Source organism: Diceros bicornis, chromosome 33 (genome assembly GCF_020826845.1).
Source record: "Diceros bicornis minor isolate mBicDic1 chromosome 33, mDicBic1.mat.cur, whole genome shotgun sequence".
Taxonomy (NCBI): domain Eukaryota; kingdom Metazoa; phylum Chordata; class Mammalia; order Perissodactyla; family Rhinocerotidae; genus Diceros; species Diceros bicornis.
The window spans coordinates 29,530,030-29,550,108 of record NC_080772.1 but is presented as its reverse complement, the minus strand read 5'-3'; the positions used below and the strand labels follow the sequence as shown (position 1 = coordinate 29,550,108).

General features: G+C 37.9%; 1 protein-coding gene across 1 annotated transcript in view; it reads right to left on the bottom strand.

Moving 5' to 3' along the window:
- Positions 1-20,079, bottom strand: part of PKIA (cAMP-dependent protein kinase inhibitor alpha) — a 94,151-nt gene that overhangs the window by 27,647 nt on the left and 46,425 nt on the right. The window contains exon 2 of the mRNA XM_058528926.1: positions 11,948-12,075. The gene's annotated coding sequence lies outside the window, so the exon portion shown is untranslated. The remainder of the gene's footprint in view (positions 1-11,947; positions 12,076-20,079) is intronic.

Sequence of the window (20,079 nt, the reverse complement as noted above, 5' to 3'; positions counted from 1 at the left end):
ATCAAAGTAAAATATTTAGTTTTATTTGCTAAATTTGAAATGCCTATTATGCACAGAGAGGAGATATTTAGTGGGAAACTAGGAATTAGGAGTCTGGAGCTGGGGTGAGTGGTTAGGGCTAGAGGCGTGAATCGGGGAGTCATAGTCATCTGCTCATTAAGATAATAGGACTGGATTGAAACTCTTGAATAGTGAGTGGAGATGGAGAGTGAAGAGGCGCAGGAACGGGTGTCAGGGCGCTCTAACATCAGACGCTGAGGGATGGAGGCATCGCCAAAGTAGACCGGGACGGATGACAAGTGAGGAAGGGAGAAATCCAGGAGAGTATGGTGTCCTGAAAGCTAATGAAACAAAGCATTCATCCTGGAAATTATGAAAGCTCATTTTCCAAAATTTCCCACATTAATGAGTTTGAAACTTGATATTCTAAAATGAGCTTTAGCAAACATAAAAGGGAATACTTTTCTATCATCAGTGACTGATTGCAGTGGCATGGGGAATGGAAAAGTCATGAAAAGAGAATCATGAATTTAGAAAAACACAATTGTAAACAAAAGTATCCATTTAAAAAACAAGTACACAATATTGAGACATTATATTTTGTCTTTGCATCAACTGCAGCTAGAGCATGCTATAAGTGAAGGTTGAGGATTACAGCTTAATATCACGTTCAGGGAAAATATCTGAATGCTTTATAGGTTTTTTTTTATAGATTTCAAAACCTTTATAGATTTTGAATCCTGTCATATTTTAAACAGAATTTTCTAAATAATCATAATGATATAAGAATCAGAATAAATTTTACATATAAAATGACTTACTTGAATGCACATAGTTCATGGGTAAAGACCAGGACTCAGGTCTTCTGGTTACCAAGTATTATTTCTTATTTTAACACACTGTTTAAAATGTATAGATGACTGAAAAAAAAGGCTTACCAGTGATATCTTAAATTTTTAACAAAATATTAAATAATTAGGGGAAATAAATCTCATGAGGATTAATTTACAGGAAGAGCTTGTAAGAGGGGAAAAAAATAGGAGATGCATTTCCACATGGATAAATATGAGATTTGAGGAGAAAACAATCAAATCTGCACTTATAAGGTCATGACACTAGCTAAATAAAATAAAGACAACCATTATGGGAATAGCTGATAATTTTGAAGGTAAATTTGGAATATGAAGACCGATGCAGATTAACATCCGATTACAATAAAGACCAGGTAAGGGAGGGTAACAGGACTTCTTCATCCTGTCACAGCTTGTCAGGAATAAGGGGCCCATTTGATATGTGCCATTTTGGGATAGTGAACCTTGCTACCAAGTGAACACTTAATTCAAGAAGTAGTTCAGGTAAAAAATAAATATGATTCAAGAAATTCATGGCTGGTGAAAGCCATGTTGGATTATTTCCAAAGGCTAGGGATAACTAGGTTAAGTAACTTTCCTTCTTAATAACAGAATAATTGTCACGTGAAAGATGTCACTGTGCCACTGAGAAAGACAAAATCCTGGGACTGCATGGCTCCACAGTCTACCAGTCTAGAGCTATGCTGTCCGGTAAGCTATCCATTAGCCACATGAGGGTATTGAACACTTGAAATGAGGGCTAGTTTGACTCCGAAACTGAAATTCTAATTTTATTGAATTTTATTGAATTTACATTTAAATTAAAAAAAAAAAAACACGTGACTAACAGCTATAGTATTGGACAGCACTAAGAATATTTCCATTATCACAGAAAGTTCTATTGACCAGAGCTGATCTATAACATTTTAAAAACATTTTACATTTATTCCTCTCTGCTAAGAAAACCCTCTCTCTACTAATAAGCAATGTTAGCCAGATGGTTAGATATAAGCTCAAGGTAGGTTTTACTATTGCATTTCTATCAGCCAGCAACAAAGAGAGAGCTTAAAAATCATCTAAAATAGGAGTGACGTCAGCATCATGGCGGAGTGAGCTTTCCCGTGAATTCTTCCCCCACAAAATACAACAAAAGTAACAGCCACAGACAAACAACGGAATCCCAGACAGTCAAAAGCTGGAGCGGAGGGATCCACACTGCCGCACATCTGAGAGCGGAACGTGCTGGGCCCCCGGAGGAAGTGGGGAGAGGTAAGGAGAACTCCGCTCCCTCCCCATCAGATCAGCGATCCGGTCCGCGCGGCTCCCAGAGAGGGGGGAGGGGCGGCCCTCGGCGGGAAACTGCAGCTCTTCGGGCGCTCTCAACCAGTGGGAAACTCCCGCACAGAGGGCTCAGAGGAGCCACAGGGCTACCATCAACATCTGAGCAACCCAGAGAGCGGATAAAGAGGGGCAAACGAGAAGCCTCCCACGTCAGGGACCCAGAGGGCAAAAGAGAGAGCTCCCCCCTCCCCACAACCCGGAGTCTGCAGCTCGACCAGATCTAGCGGTCCGAGGCAGACCTGAATAAATTGGACTGGACCCGTGGATCGCAGTGGGGAAAAGAAACAAAACAAAACAAAACAAAACTGCGGATCGCAGCAGAAAAACTGGGGCAGAGCGCAGGGGGCTTAGACTACACAGCCCTTCACCACCACACAGTGGCGGCAGGTGGAAAGTGCAACCAGAGACTTCCAGGATGAGGAAAACCAAAACCAACACAGGAACCACAATGCAAAAATATATGAAATCACCAGACCAGAAACAAAATGACAAGCAACCAGAAATCAACCCCGAAGACACAGAAATCCATAAACTAAATGACAGAGATTTCAAAATAGCTATCATAAAAACACTCAACGAAATACGAGACAACACAGACAAACAATTCAATGAGATTAGGAGTTTCTTCACAAAAGAGATTGAAATCATAAAGAAAAACCTATCAGGGCTGATGGAGATGAAGAACACAATGGAGGAGATAAAGGAGAATCTGGAATCTTTAAAGAACAGAGCTGACAATATGGAGGAAAGAATTAGTACTTTAGAGGATAGGAATACAGATATACTCCAGATGGAAGAAGAGAGAGAACTAAGACTAAAAAGAAATGAAGAAAGACTCCGAGAAATATCGGACTCTACTAGAAAATGTAACATAAGAATTATAGGTATTCCTGAGGGAGAGGAGAGGGAAAGAGGAACAGAGAGCCTATTCAAGGAAATAATAGCTGAAAATTTCCCAAATCTGGGGAAGGAGCAGGAAATACCAGTAAGCGAAGCCAACAGGACTCCTATATATATTAACAGACAAAGGCCTTCACCACGACACCTAGTGGTAAGGCTAGCCAGGGTCAACGACAAAGAAACAATATTAAGGGCAGCTAGACAAAAACAAAAAATAACGTACAAAGGAACTCCCATCAGGCTCTCAGCGGATTTCTCAACAGAAACTTTTCAGGCTAGAAGAGACTGGAATGATATATTCAAAATACTAAAAGACAAAAACTTTCAGCCAAGAATACTCTATCCAGCAAAAATATCCTTCAAATATGATGGAGAAATAGTAACTCTCCCAGATAAACAAAACCTAAGGGAGTTCATGGCCACGAGACCGCCACTACAAGAAATACTCAAGAAGGCCCTCAGGCCCGAAAACAAGAAGAGAAAGGGAACACAAAGCTTGGAGTAAGGAGAAAAGTAGGCAGACAAAATCAGAGAAATAGTAGATCTTTACCGGAATAGGTTAGCAACCACTTAAATACTAAACTCAAAGATCAAAGGAAGAAATTCACCAAAAATAAATTTAACCTCATCACTGTAAACACACAGCCACAACACAAGATAGAATAAGGTATAACAAGAGCAACTTAGAAGGGGAAGAGGAAAGTGACTGAATTGACTTAGTATAAGGAAATAGGAGGCTATCAGATAATGGACTATCTCATACAGAAGATTTTTTGCCCAAACCTCAAGGTAACCACTAAACAAATAATCAAATTAAAACCACATATGATAAACAAAGAGAAAACTAGAAGAATCATAAGACAGAACAACCAAACTGAATTGGCAGTCCAAAACAAATGGGACAAGAAACAAAGGAAATGCAAAAGAACCAGAAAATAAGTGACAAAACAGCAACATTCAACCCTCATATTTCAATAATTACCCTAAATGTAAATGGATTGAACTCTCCAATCAAAAGATACAGAGTAGCAGGATGGATTAAAAAGCAAGACCCAACAATATGCTGCCTTCAGGAAACACATCTTAGCACTAAAGACAAGCACAGGCTCAGAGTGAAAGGATGGAAGACAATACTCCAAGCTAATGGCAAACAAAAGAAAGCAGGTGTTGCCATACTCATATCAGACAAAGTAGACTTCAAGATAAAACAGGTTAAGAAAGACAAAGAAGGGAAATATATAATGATAAAAGGGACACTCCATCAAGAAGACATATCACTTATAAATATATATGCACCCAACATAGGAGCACCAATGTACATAAAACAACTATTAACAAACCTAAAAGGAGAAATCAACAACAACACAATAATAGTAGGGGATCTTAACACCCCACTTACAGCAATGGATAGATCATCCAGACAAAAAGTTAATAAAGAAATATTAGACTTAAATGAAAAACTGGACGAGATGGACCTAGTAGACATATACAGAGCACTCCACCCAAAAACAGCTGACTACACATTCTTCTCAAGCGCGCATGGAACATTCTCTAGGATAGACCATATGTTGGGAAACAAAGCAAGCCTCAATAAATTTAAGAGGATTGAAATCATAACAAGCATCTTTTCAGACCATAAGGCTATGAAACTGGAAATGAACCAGGAAAAAAAAGCTGGGAAAGTGACAAAAATGTGGAGATTAAACAACATGCTACTGAACAACCAATGGATCATTGATGAAATTAAAGGAGAAATCAAAAACTATCTGGAAACAAACGAAAATGATAACATGCCATATCAAACCATATGGGATGCAGCAAAAGCGGTCCTGAGAGGGAAACTCATAGCGATACAAGCCCACCTTAACAAACAAGAAAAAGCCCTAATAGGCAACCTTAAATTACACCTAACAGAACTAGAAAAAGAAGAACAAACAAAGCCCAAAGCCAGCAGAAGGAGAGAAATAATAAAAATCAGAGCAGAAATAAATGATATTGAGACCAAAAAAACAGTAGAAAGGATTAATGAAACAAAGAGTTGGTTCTTCGAGAAGATAAACAAAATAGACAAACCCTTAGCCAGGCTAACTAAGAAAAAAAGAGAAAAGGCTCAAGTAAATAAAATTAGAAATGAAAGAGGAGAAATTACAACGGATACCATGGAAATACAGAGGATTATAAGAGAATACTATGAGAAATTATATGCCAACAAATCGGACAATCTAGAAGAAATGGATAAATTCTTGGACTTATACAACCTCCCAAAATTGAACCAAGAAGAAGTGGAGAATCTGAATAGACCAATCACAAGTAAAGAGATTGAAATAGTAATCAAAAACCTCCCAAAAAATAAAAGTCCAGGACCAGATGGCTTCTCCAGTGAATTTTACCAAACATTCAAAGAAGATTTAATACCCATCCTCCTCAAACTATTCCAAAAAATAGAGGAAGATGGAACACTTCCTGAATCATTCTACGAGGCCAACATCACCCTGATACCGAAACCAGACAAAGACAATACAAAGAAAGAAAATTACAGGCCAATATCGCTGATGAACATTGATGCAAAAATCCTCAACAAAATATTGGCAAACCGAATACAACAATATATTAAAAAGATCATACACCATGATCAAGTGGGATTTATACCAGAGACGCAGGGATGGTTCAACATCCGCAAATCAATCAACGTGATACATCACATCAACAAAACAAAGAATAAAAACCACATGATCATCTCAATAGACGCAGAGAAGGCATTTGACAAGATACAACATCCATTTATGATAAAAACTCTCAATAAATTGGGAATAGAAGGAAAGTACCTCAACATAATAAAGGCCATATATGACAAACCCACAGCTAACATCATACTCAACGGGGAAAGACTGAAAGCCATTCCTCTGAGAACAGGAACGAGGCAGGGCTGCCCACTCTCACCACTCCTGTTCAACATAGTACTGGAGGTTTTGGCCAGAGCAATTAGGCAAGAAAAAGGAATAAAAGGAATCCAAATAGGTAACGAAGAAGTGAAACTCTCACTATTTGCAGATGACATGATTGTATATATAGAAAACCCTAAAGAATCTGTTGGAAAACTGTTAGAAACAATCAACAACTACAGCAAAGTTGCAGGGTACAAAATCAATCTACAAAAATCAGTTGCATTTCTATATGCTAATAATGAACTAACAGAAAGAGAGCTCAAAAAGATAATACCATTTACAATTGCATCAAAAAGAATAAAATACCTAGGAATAAATCTTACCAAGGAGGTGAAGGACCTATACAATGAGAACTACAAGACATTATTGAGGGAAATCAACGATGACATAAAGAAATGGAAAGATATCCCATGCACGTGGATTGGAAGAATAAACATAGTTAAAATGTCTATATTACCTAAAGCAATCTACAGATTCAATGCAATCCCAATCAGAATCCCAATGACATTCTTCACAGAAATAGAAAAAAGAATACTAAAATTTATATGGGGCAACAAAAGACCCCGAATAGCTAAAGAAATCCTAAAGAAAAAGAACAAAGCAGGAGGCATCACAATTCCTGACTTCAAAACATACTACAAAGCAATAGTAATCAAAACAGCATGGTACTGGTACAAAAACAGACACACAGATCAATGGAACAGAATTGAAAGCCCAGAAATAAAACCACACATATACGGACAGCTAATTTTCGACAAAGGTGCTAAGGACATGCAATGGAGAAAGGAAAGTCTCTTCAATAAATGGTGTTGGGAAAACTGGACAGCCACATGCAAAAGAATGAAAGTGGACCATGTGCTATCGCCATACACAAAAATTAACTCAAAATGGATCAAAGACCTGAAGGTGAGACCTGAAACTATAAAACTCATAGAAGAAAATATAGGCAACACACTATTTGACATTGGGTTTAAAGGAATCTTTTCGGATGACATGCCTACCCAGACTAGGGAAACTAAAGAAAAAATAAACAAGTGGGACTTTATCAGACTAAAGAGCTTTTATAAGACAAATGAAATCAGAATCAAGATGAACAAACAACCAACCAGCTGGGAGAGAATATTTGCAAAACATACATCTGACAAGGGGTTGATCTCCATAATATATAAAGAACTCACACAATTGAACAACAAAAAAACAAACAACCCGATCAAAAAATGGGCAGAGGAAATGAACAGACACTTCTCCAAGGAAGATATACAGATGGCCAATAGGCACATGAAAAGATGCTCAACATCACTAATCATCAGGGAAATGCAAATCAAAACGACACTAAGATACCACCTCACGCCCGTTAGAATGGCTATAATCACCAAGACAAAAAACAACAAATGTTGGAGAGGATGTGGAGAAACAGGAACCCTCATACACAGCTGGTGGGAATGCAAATTGGTGCAGCCTCTATGGAAAACGGTATGGAGATTCCTCAAAGAATTAAAAATAGAGATGCCCTATGATCCAGCCATCCCACTACTGGGAATCTATCCAACGCACCTGAAATCAACAATCCAAAGAGGCTTATGCACCCCTATGTTCATTGCAGCATTATTCACCATAGCCAAGAAGTGGAAGCAACCTAAGTGTCCCTCGACTGACGATTGGATTAAGAAAATGTGGTATATATATACAATGGAATACTACTCAGCCATAAAAAAAGACAAAATCGTCCCATTTGCAACAACATGGATGGGCCTGGAGCGTATTATGTTAAGTGAAATAAGCCAGAAAGAGAAAGACAAACACTGTATGATCTCACTCATATGTGGAATATAAACAAACACATGGACAGAGAAAACTGGACTGTGGTTACCCGGGAAGTGGGGGTGGGGGGTGGGCACAAGGGGTGAAGGGAGTCATATATGGGGAGAAGGACAAACAAAAATGTACAACCCAAAATCTCACAATGTTAGAAACCATTAAAATATCAATAAAAATGTAAAAAAAAAAAAAAAAAAAAAAAAAAAAAAAAAAAATCATCTAAAATAGAAAAATAAGGTTACCTAGGAATAAATCTCAATAAATATGTGCAAGATATTTATGGATAAAATAAGATATTAAAGAAGTCCTAAATAAATGGAGAGATACCCCTTGTTTATAGAAAGAAAGACTTATCATAGTGATGTAAATTCTCTCCAACTTCATTTATACATTCAATACAATTTGAATCAAAATACTTGACCAAAGTTTTTGTGAACCTGCTAAGTCTGAAATTTATATGAATGGTCAAATGGCCAAGAATAGCTCAAACACACCTAAAGAGTGTTAACATGGAAGGATTTACTCAACAGATACAAAGATTATCATAGAGCTATATTAACTAAGACAGTGAGGTGGTGTTTTGGGGTAGTCAAATAGTCTCATGGAACAGAATAAAGAGTCCAGAAATTGACCATAACATATTTGGACATATCACAGAGAAGTCATTGCAGATTACTCAGATAAGGATGGACTATTTCCTAAATGGTCCTGGAGAACTTAATTACTTATAAGGAAACAAACTGGATAATACATACAAATCAATTCTAGATGGATTAATGGCTTGAATATAAAACAAACAAAAATACCCTAGAACTTTTAGGAGAAAATCTACTATATTTGTGTAGCATTAAGCTAGGAAAGGACATTTTAATAAGACAAAAAGATTAACCTGAAAGGTAAATTTGATTTCATTAAAATTAAGAGCTGCTATTTATCATTAGACAACATTAAAAAAGTGAGAAGTGGGGCCGGCCCGGTGGTGTAGCAGTTAAGTGCGCGTGCTCCGCTTTGGCAGCCCAGGGTTTACAGGTTCGCATCCCAGGTGCGGACTGACGCACTGCTTGTCAAGCCATGCCGTGGCGGCGTCGCATATAAAGTAGAGGAAGGTGGGCACAGATGTTAGCCCAGGGCCAATCTTCCTCAGCAAAAAGAGGAAGATTGGCAATGGATATTAGCTCAGGGCTAATCTCCCTCACCAAAAAAAAAAAAAAAAAAAAAGTGAGAAGACATAACTCATTTGTTGATAAAGAGCTGTTAATTTGCTTTTATTTAGAGAAGAATAAGAAATAAGTAAGAAAAAGATAAACAATAGAAAAGTGGACAAAAGATATTCTCTGGAATTTCACAGAATTGGAAACATAAATGACTCTTAAGCAGATGAAAGGATTCTCAACATATTGGTAATATGGGAAACACAAACTAAAACTGTTACAGACTGAACTGTGTTCCCTAAAATTCATTTGTTGATGTCCCAACTCCAAATGTGGCTGTATTTGGAGATAGGGCCTTTAAAAAGGCAGTAAATGAGGTCATAACAGTGGGGACCTAATCTAATATGACTAATGTCCTTAAGAAGAGGAAGAGACACTGGGGATGCACAGACACAGAGAAAAAGCCATGTGAGGACATAGCGACAAGGCAGCGGGCACCTGCAAGTCAAAGAGAGAGGCCTCAGGAGAAACCAAACCTGCCAACACCTTGATCCTGGACTTCTGGTCTCCAGACCGTGAGAAGATAAATTTCTGTGTTTTAAGCCACCCAGTCTGTGGTATTTTGTTATGGCAGCCCTAGCAGACTAATACAAAGACCAAATGAGATTTTATACCAACTAGATTGGCCAACTAGAAGACTACATAAAATACGATATCAATTTTAATCAAACTCAATAATTAGCACAATGACATATATAGGAAAAAATACATAAAAATTAAGTGAATGTTGAACATAAAGCCAAGATCAGAGTTGTTTCTTTGTGAAAGGGGGAAGGTGGGATCAGGGTAGAGCACAAAGAGAAGACTCAGCAGTTTTGATTCTAGTTCTTAGTTTTGGTAGCATGTTTGCAGAAGTTTATTATTATGTCTCACAACTTACATATATTTGAATGTATTCTTTTTTATGTATCAATTATTATATAATAATATTTTAGAAATCAAACTCTCCTAGATACCAAAGATAACCCCTAGACATTAATTACAGGAAAGAAAGTCCACTGCGAAACAACAAACATATTTACTCATAAATCTTTTGTAGTTGAAACCGTCAAGCTATGAAATTCTTCCCTCTTCATAGGAGGACTGTATGTTCCATAATGAAGCCTCCCACTTTGGGACAATTTGCCATCTTTATATAAGTGATACTAGTCCTTTGACTGCCTAGAAATTTTAAAAACAACTGATAACTACATCTCCTGCCCCCAAGAGAATCCAGAAACAGAGGGAGCGGGGGAGGCAATCTCATACGTCATTGGTAAACACATACAAAGACAAAAATGGTACAAAGCTATTTCCCCATCTAGCAACTCAGAATCTTATTAATAAGTACACATGAATATCACACATGAATAAAAGAATAAAATAATCAAATATAAGTGGATTTCCTCTTATTTTGCAACAAGTTCCAGGGTGCTATTTTAGATTATTATTTCATTTTCATATCTGAGAGAGTAGGTGTATGTGTGGGTTTTGGTTTTGTAGAAGCTGCATTATGCTACATTTTATGTTTCTTTCTTTAATTAAATGGCTTTTGTTCTCCCTTGGGAATGTGGAAGATAGCAACAGCAAATTACAGAGAAATAGCTGCTGTAGTACCACGGCTACACTACCTATCTGTGGAAAAGTATAAATAGCAATTTTAGCAGCTAGTGATTCTGAAATTGCTCTTAACTTTGTCTTTATAAAAAGGCTCCGAAAAATCATGTTTTGTGAATAGTATGGCACAGAAGCTTATAAAGGGGATTTTCTATCCATATTCGAGTCATTTAATAGTATGTTTAATGTAGGTACTATGCCTAAATGTAATAGGATGATATGTAAATTATTAAAACTAGATAAATTCTGTCAGCTATATCAGTAGTCTGAGATCCAGGCTTTCATCTCATGGATACTTCTTCCATAGACCTTGGCAAATATGGGGTCTATGTTGGTCTTATAATTACCCTTAGAATCATGGGGACTTATCCCTTTTTTCAACCAATTTTATCACTTACATTCCATGTGTCAGTTATAGTGCTGGGTTCTGAGAATACAGAAGTCAACAGACAAGGAAATACAAGGATGAAACACATTTTCCACCCTATTAACTTTTTTTCATTCATTCATCCATAAGTCATTCAACACGTGTCTTCATATTGAGTACTCAGTAGGGGTCACATGCTGTGCTAAACCCTGAGTATATAACTGTGAATGAGATGGGTAGGCCCTGATTTTGATGTGACTACAGTCGTTTGTCTTGCCATATTATGGGACATCTTCATGATTCCCTTTGCCCTAAGTTTTTATCTCTAGTTGCTAATGAAAATAAAATCGTTAGTGGGGTTTTAATCTGCATAGGTAAAAGGAAACAGAATCTCTCTCCCATGCCCCATTCTCCTCCCTTCTAACTCCTTATGTGCACTCACTTTGTGCCAAGACCAAGACTAGACGTGCCCAATAAGAACCAAGCTGATTTCCTCACACTGTTCACTGAGGCTAGTCCTCACTTGGAAGACTTGATGCCATCATAGCCCTTAATTTTAATAGGCAACTGGAATAGCATGGAGACAACCTATGAAAACGATTTGTCTTAGGAGAAAACACCAACAGGGTTAATCTGCTGCTACACACGCCTGACCTCCTGGGATTCAACCACAGGCACCAAGATCACTAAGTGTTCTTAGCAACAATGAGCTAAAAATGGAAAAGAGCATCACACTGTTATTGTGTTTGTTCTCCTCCAAGGTACTCTCTGATAAACACCACAACCTCCAAGGGAATTGCGAACAACTTGCTTGTGGGGCGGGTTATATATCCCATCTTTTTCCACACCGTCACATCATATCCAGCTATCAGCACACTTTATTCAGTTGGTTGAATGTGTGAGATTAAATGTTCCTACCTGATTGGAAACCTTCTTCTCCTTAATTCATTGGCTATACTGGATTTTTTTTTCGTGGATCAGACCTTCAGACTTCCACCAGAAGTCTTTCCTTTGGGGAAACCAGGCCTTCTCCAAAACTCAGGAAACTGAAATGGAGACAGCAAGAGAAAGGGAAATTATCTGTACACATAGATTTCAATTTTTTAAAGTTTGAAGTAAATGTTCAAGCATACATCTTCTAAACAGTACAATAGCTTAAGGGAAATTCACGGTTTATAAGTTTGAATACTCACAAAGTTAACATATTATGACAAGAGTAGTACAGGTTGTATTTTGGGCCTTTAAGCAAAGCAAAGACTTCAAAATAAAGCCCAGTTATCCCTTGTTCATTAAGACAAAAGTGAGGGAAAAAAGCAAGTTTTCTAAGTCTTTTTCTTTAAAATTTACCTTCTTTCTTCAGTCTTCACCTAGATCTTCAGGAAATTATTAATTTGACTAAACTGAATTATTCATAAAATAAATATAGGAACTTGTAGAAGGATATTTCACAGAGACCTTTAATGTACAATGTCCACTGCCACATGCACTGCAAGCTTGTCTTTTCAAGCACTGTGCCATGTAAAAGTGTGTGTGTGTGTGTTTGTGTGTGCGTCTTTTTTTGTGACAGGGTGGTAGGGACGGAATAAACCTGTTGACTGATTGTCATTGATTTAAAAAGATAGATATTAAGGTAAAGGGAAAGGCTACAGCAAGTGAAGCAATAAAGACCCAAGGTTGTTCCAAAATAATAATAGCGGTTTTCTGAGCAACTGAGGGAGCAGTCTCCTCACATTATAGCCATACCTATTACAAGACCATAAATTCCACACCATCATTAATGGAAAAAAAATGGCACGATCTCTCTTTCCCTTTATCCATTGGCCATTCTCATATAAATTATTTTTCTCTTCAAAGTCATGCTCTTTCCTATCTGTTTAAAAACATTAAGATTTAGGAGGAGTGACACATAACATGCCATGCCTTGGTGCTTGTACCAATGATGGCTCTGTAAGGAGCACTGGATTGTTAGGAGGCTATAAATTGTTTGGGCTTGTCTTAGTTTGAGTTCCCCGAGTAGCAGAATCTGAGACAAGAATTTGAATATAAACTGTTTATCTGGGAGGTGGTCCCAGGAAACTCATGAATGGAGTGGGAACCGAGAATAAAGACACAAAGGAAGCCAATAGAGATGCACTACTGAACAGATTACTCCTGTGGGGAACTGTCAGTACTTCAGGGGGGTTCTGTGAGACTCTATAGAGCATGTCTCAGAGTTATCCCAATAATGGGTGAGAAACTTGAAGTACTTATCTTCCAACACTCCTCTGTCATTGGTTGAAGGCTATACTCAGATACATTAACTCCTGGATACTTCTGGCCTGCCCTAGGGTAGATAATTGCAGGTGATAGCATGATTCTGTCAGTATATAATGGAATGATGAGTGCTGGGGAGATATGAGTGGAACACTGATAGCATCTGATACGGTAAGGGTGGAAGATAGGAATGACTGGCTTGCAAGTCCAAATGGATAACCTTAAGTTCCTGGGTTAATGTTTTTACTTTAAGGTATTTAGGCACTGACGTATCCCTAACAATTTCCTTTATTAAAGGGAGTCTAGGATCCTAAGTCCCTAATCTTCTGGAAAACTGTGGGTATCTTTGATAGATTAAAAAAAAGTGAAATGATTAAGATTTCAAGTTGACCATTCATTCAACATACATTTACTAACCACCTAAAGTACATCATGGGTTAAGTTACGCCCCAGTGTTACCATTATTAAAATCATTGTCTTACCATCTAGAATTCAATGTATTGGGACATCCAGATAAGTAAATCCATAATTACAATATAAATGATTACAGAGTGCTATAGGAAGACATAGCAGGACTTAATCCATGCTGTGGACTACAGTATATGAGGAATATCAGCAGGGCTTCCTGTGGAAAGCAATACCTGACACAGATGTGTAACATGAAGGATAGGTGAATTTTTGAGGCAAAGAGAAGAGAAATTCATGGTGGCAAGAAAAAGAATGGTTAAGGATCAGACCAGAAAGGAGTTCCATATACAACCAGTATAAAGAGTGCTCATCAGAATGCAAGAAAAGAAGACAATGGAGAGGGCGGCAGAAGCCAGATCATGAATGGTCCATGTATGTATAGTAAGTGCTATGGTCTGAATGTTTGTGTCCCCTCAAATTCATAAACTGAAATCCTAACCTCCAAAGGTTATGGTATTAGTAGGTGGGGCCTCTGGGAGGTGATTTAGGTCATGACGGTGAAGGCCTTCTGAATGGAATTGTGCTCTTATAAAAGAGACCCCATAGAGCTCCCTAGACCCTTCTGCCATGTGACCCAGAAGAAGGCCTTCACCCGATCACGCTGGCACCCTGGTCTTGGACTTTCAGCTTCCAGAACTGCGAGAAACAAATTTCTGTGGTTCATAAGACACCCAGTCCGGAATATTTTGTTGTAGTAGCCCAAACCTACTAAGACAGTTAGGATGTGAGATTTTATCCTCTGAAGGATTTTAACTGAAAAGTTAGTTAGAAAAGAAGAGAGAAAAGTTGATTTGCATAACATGATTAGGTGTTTTTACAAGAAGAATTTGTTTGTTTTAGTTTTAGAAGGATCACTATGGAAATACTGTGGCTGGATTGATGGAGAAGGATGGTGGCAATCTTGGATACAGAAGGATTAGTTTGTAGTCCATTAATATAAGCCAAGCAAGAAAGTGAATATAAAATTTGTGAATTTGTGACTGACAATTCTTTTCTTTCAGTATTGTACTTGAAAAATGTTATGCCAATGCTTCTGGCTCTATATTTCAGATTAGAAATATGCCGTCATTGGAATTGGTGTTTTTCTGTAAGTGATGCTTGTTTCTCCCTGTCTGCTTTCAAGATATTTTTTCCTTTGTCTTTATTGTTCAGAAGTTTAATTATGATGTGTCATGGCATGGATATCTTTGTATTTATCCTATTTGAGGTTTTCTCAGGTTCTTGAAACTGTAAGTTTATGTCTCTAAAAAATTTGGGACCTTTTTAGTCAGTATTTCTTTGAATACTTTGTCAGTCTTACTTGCTGTCTCTTTTTCATTCTGGGACTTAGATGAATGTTAGCTCTTTTGTTATTGTTCCACAGGTTCTTGAGATCCTGTCCCTTCCCCACCTCCACCACCCAGTCTATTTTTCTCTTTGTTTCTCAGATTTGGTAAGTTGTATTGATCTGTCCTCAAGTTCATGATTCTATGCGTTGTCATCTCCACTCTACTCTTTCTTTGTTTTTGTTTTTGGTGAGGAAGATTGGCCCTGAGCTAACATCTGTGGCCAACTTTCCTCTTTTTGCTTGAGGAAGACTGGCCCTAAGATAAGATTTGTGCCAGTCTGCCACCATTTTTGTATGTGGGTCACTGCCACAGCATGGCTTAACAAGTGGCGTAGGTCTGCGCCTGGGATTTGAACCTGCGAACCCCGGGCTGCTGATGCGGAGCGTGCGAACTTAATCACTATGCCACCAGGCCGGCCCCTCCACTCTACTCTTGAGACTGTCTAGCAAGGTGTTTGTTTTGATTTTTGTATTTTTCAGTTCTATCATTCTCACTTGTTTTTATTTTTATAACTTCTAGTTCTTTGCTTAAGTTTTCTATGTTTTTCCCCATTTATTTCAAGGAACACATACTTGCTTATTGAAGCATTTATGTGATAGCTTATATAAAATTCTTGTCAGATAATTCCAACACCTGATTTATCTCAGTGTTGGTGTGTGTTGATTATCTTTTCTCATTCATTTTGTGATTTCCTGGTTCTTGGTATGATGAGTAATTTTCAATTGCATTCTGAGCATTATGAGTAATATGACTCTGATCCTATTTAATCTTATTGTTATTTTTTAGCAGGAAGTCCCCTTATATTGAAGTATAGCATGTGGGCTGGGGGTGGGTGGGCCATACAGCTTTCCATTGGGCCCTGCTGACAATACCCCAGCAAAAGTAGGCACTGACTCACATTGTCTCACTGCAGACAGATGAGATAGAAGTTTAGCTCTCCTTTTGGCCTTGCCGACTTCTTCCCTAAAGAAGTGACACCTCTCATATCATCTTGTTGCCTCTAAGTAGGAGTAGAGATTCAGTTCCCCAGTACATTGCCCGATACCAATGGAGGGGGAAGTGAAGTGTTAACTGTCCTTCCTCACACCACCTCATTCCATCTTACTGATCCTGGATGTGGCTAGAAGCTCAGCTCCTTGCTGGGCCACATTGACACCAGGGTGGGAGGAAGAGAACTGCCAACCAGCCCTGCTTTGTGCCACCTCATTCTGTCTTATTGCTTCAGGATGGGTATGGGGGTTCAGCACCCCACTGGGTCTCACTGACACCAGGTGTTGGGGGAAAATAGAGTGCCTAATGGCCCCAACTTGCAATATTCCTGTTATTATTATTATTTTTTTTTTTGTGAGGAAGATCGGCCCTGAGCTAACATCCATGCCAATCCTCCCCTTTTTGCTGAGGAAGACTAGCCCTGAGCTAACATCCATGCCTATCTTCCTCCACTTTATATGGGACGCCGCCACATCATGGCCTGACAAGCGGTGCGTGCCCAGGATCTGAACCCAGGCTGCCAGCAGCGGAGTGCACGCACTTAACTGCTATGCCACAGGGCCGGCCTCATCAATTTTCCTGTTATTATTGATGTCAGGTAGAGGTGGAGGCTAAGATCCCCCATTGTATGACTGTGGTAGCCCAGTGGTAACTAGCCTTATCAGGTACCCCCTTCTTAAGTCTCTTTGCTGATGGATACAGGTGGAGACTCAGCTCACCAGTGGACCACACTGAAACAACACTGGTGGGCAAATCAGAGTGCTGCCTGCTCAAGAGAGGACAAGAGAGCACAAGAGAGAGATGGTGTGGAAGATCAGTTCCTCGCGTGGTCCCACTGAAACCATGGGGCATAGAGGATGGGTGCAATTTTCCACTGGTGTTTGGCTGGGGTAGTGTGTGTATTGCCAAAATGGTTTTCTGTTGTTAGCAACCCCTTTCTTCATACTTTGTCTAGGGGGAACAGGTTTTTCTTGAATTTTTTTTGTCTGTTGTTCTATTGGTGGTTATGGATTGGAGGCTCCTTTAGTGCCCTCTTCAGGATATACGGGAAGCAACAGGAAACATAGGGAACTCATCACCATGTATTCCTCAAATCCCATGGCCCCTAGCAAGTTTGCCTTGTTATTTCCACCTTTCAGTGTCTTCCTATGCTTGTTTGCTATGTTATGTTCAGAGTTTTAGTTTTAAGTAGGAGGAAGGACCTGGGAGAAATGGGCTACTCCATCTTGTTGGAAGCAGAAGTCTGGAAGTCTATTGATGTTAAAAGCACTGATGGCCGTAAACTGAAGTTTGATGATGTAAACCTTGCCATTTAAGAATTATTCTGCTAGATAACGTGGCTTCCCAAAGTTGCTACAATTTGATTTTCACACTTTTGAAAGTTACATGTTTTGTTGGAGTTGAAATTTAAAGATAAGTATGGGATAAGGCTAGAATGATCTACGTGGCAATAGATTACAGTTGGAAACATCAATATACAATCGTGTTTAGCTTAATATTGATATGCATGGTTATACATAGAAATACTTACGGATATGTGTGTATACATGGTTAGTACACACACATATATCTCTTTGCTCAGTCAGCTGAGAAGACCTAGAAGCAATGACACCCCAGCAGCAATGAGCACAACTCATACCCAGATCCTGGTGTCTAATACCATTCTCCAAAAAAAGAATCTAGGACTCCTTAGAGAAATGGCTGATTCTAGGGCTGGGGCAGTAAATATACAAGATGAACCTGGATCATCTTATAGCGTCAGACAGTAAGGAAGTGCTAAAAAAAAAAAAAAAAAAAATATATATATATATATATATATATATATATATATATATGGATGGGGACATATCAAAATAGCACAAGAGTTAACCAAAAGAGTTCATAATGGTCAATGGAACAATTTGAGCAACAAAGTAAATAAAGTAGTATTTTATTAAAACCTAAAGTATAAAATTAAAAAATCCATGAGTTCTTACTGATATAAATGGAGGAGAATAGACAAATCTTTAGTGTGGAAGAATTCCATATAGTTTATGTAGATACTCTACCTTAAGCCTAACTCCCCACTCCTTAGTTGTGAGCTGAGCATAGTGAGTTCCTTCCAAAGAGTACAGTATGGGAAGGAGAAAAAGAGTCACTTTACGGTGGAGAAACCTGAATAACACTACCTCAGCCAGGTGATCAAGCTCTACTTCAGCAGTCAAAAATCATGGTGATAGTATGCACCCTTGATATGATGTGACAAAATGGCCCCTCTACTCTCTCCCCCAAACACATAATTCCAACCTTATGAGAAATGTATCAAATAAATTCTAACAGTGGGCATCCCACAAAAACCTGTCTAATACTACTCAAAATTGTCAAGGTAATCAATAACAAGAAAAGTCTGAGAGACTATCAAAACCAAGAGAAGCCTAAGAAGACATGGCCACTAAATGTAATGTGGTATCCTTGATGGAATCCTGGAACACAAAAATGTCATTAGGTAAAAACTAAGGAAATTTGACTAAAGTATAGACTTTAGTAAATGATAATGTATCAGTATTTGTTGTTTAATTCTAACAAATGTAACATACTAATATAAGTTGTTAATAATAGAGGAAAATGGGTGTAGTGTATATGGATATACTCTATACTATCTTAATTTTTCTGTAAAATTAAAACTATTATAAAAAAGTTTATGAAAAAAGTTGTGTTTTTATGGTTATGATTTTATGATTTGTGTTTTACGTTTTATGATTTTTATGATTATGTTTTATGATTTATGATTTTGTGCCTGTTTTATGATTATGCGCCTATATTTCTTAACAAACACGTAAATTTGCTTTACCTTCACTGATATTGATGTTGAAGAAAAAACTAAGTAGATCTGAAAGGATTCAATAAGCAATAATTCTTGGCATCACCTTTTTGTAAGAACCTACTGAATAAATCAAAGCAAATTGTCTATAATGCTGAATTTCTTTTCAGTGTTTAACCTTTTTACGATTAATGTGTACCACAGGCATGATTCCACTTCAGAGGGCAGAGATTATCATAAAAATTGATTATAGGCTATGTCTAAAGTACAGTGAAATATTAATGCAAGATGCTATAACATTAGTTAATGTATTTTATATTTTCAAAATGATGTATTGTTATTTCAGTCTATACAGGCTTCACTTTTACACATTCCCTACTCACCTTTTCCCAAAAAACTCACGAGGAAATGATAGTATCATTTGACAGTATGTTCATCAATTTCAACTGGAGTTTGTTGGCACTTGTGCTTGACAATGATACTGGCATGTACGTTACTTTTACAAATCCCTTCCATGGCAAAATCTGATCCTCACAGGAGAAAGCTTTGATACAGCAGGTGCCTGAAAGCCATAGGACATGTAGCTTTGTAGCTAGATTACCAAGCATTTTACTTAGAGGCACAACAGAATGTAGCAAAGGCCATTTCTCTCTCTGTCTTTTGCTACTCAAAACTCACTCACCACCTTACTTTTTATCAGCCATCTCAGAAATAATCCATGTATTTAGACTACATATTGTCATTTAATGTGACGGTAGCTCAATACTCTATCTTTAATATTGCTAATCTCACATTATTTTTGTTAGTGTCAAATATGGAAATCATCAGGGAATTTTGTGTTTAACTTTTAAAAATAATTAAAATAAGTTATTCAACACATTTTTCTTTGTGTTTTTCAAAACAGAGAAATTCTTCCTAGGTTGACCCTGGGCACATACACAAGTTGGCAATTTTTTTCCGTGGACCCTTTTCTCATCTGTTCTACCGTGTCTTATTTGTTCCACCTTCTCAAAATGTAGCATTTAATCATTTATCCATGCACTCATTTGTTCATTCATTTATTTATTAAGTGAGTCTTTATTGAACATCTACATAAGGCAAAGAAGGCAGAAAACTACTCTGGGTTGCACTGGAAAGTAATGAACTCAATTAAAATCTTTGTGGATAACAGGTGTTAACTCAATTTACTGGAAATTGCATTTCACTATGGG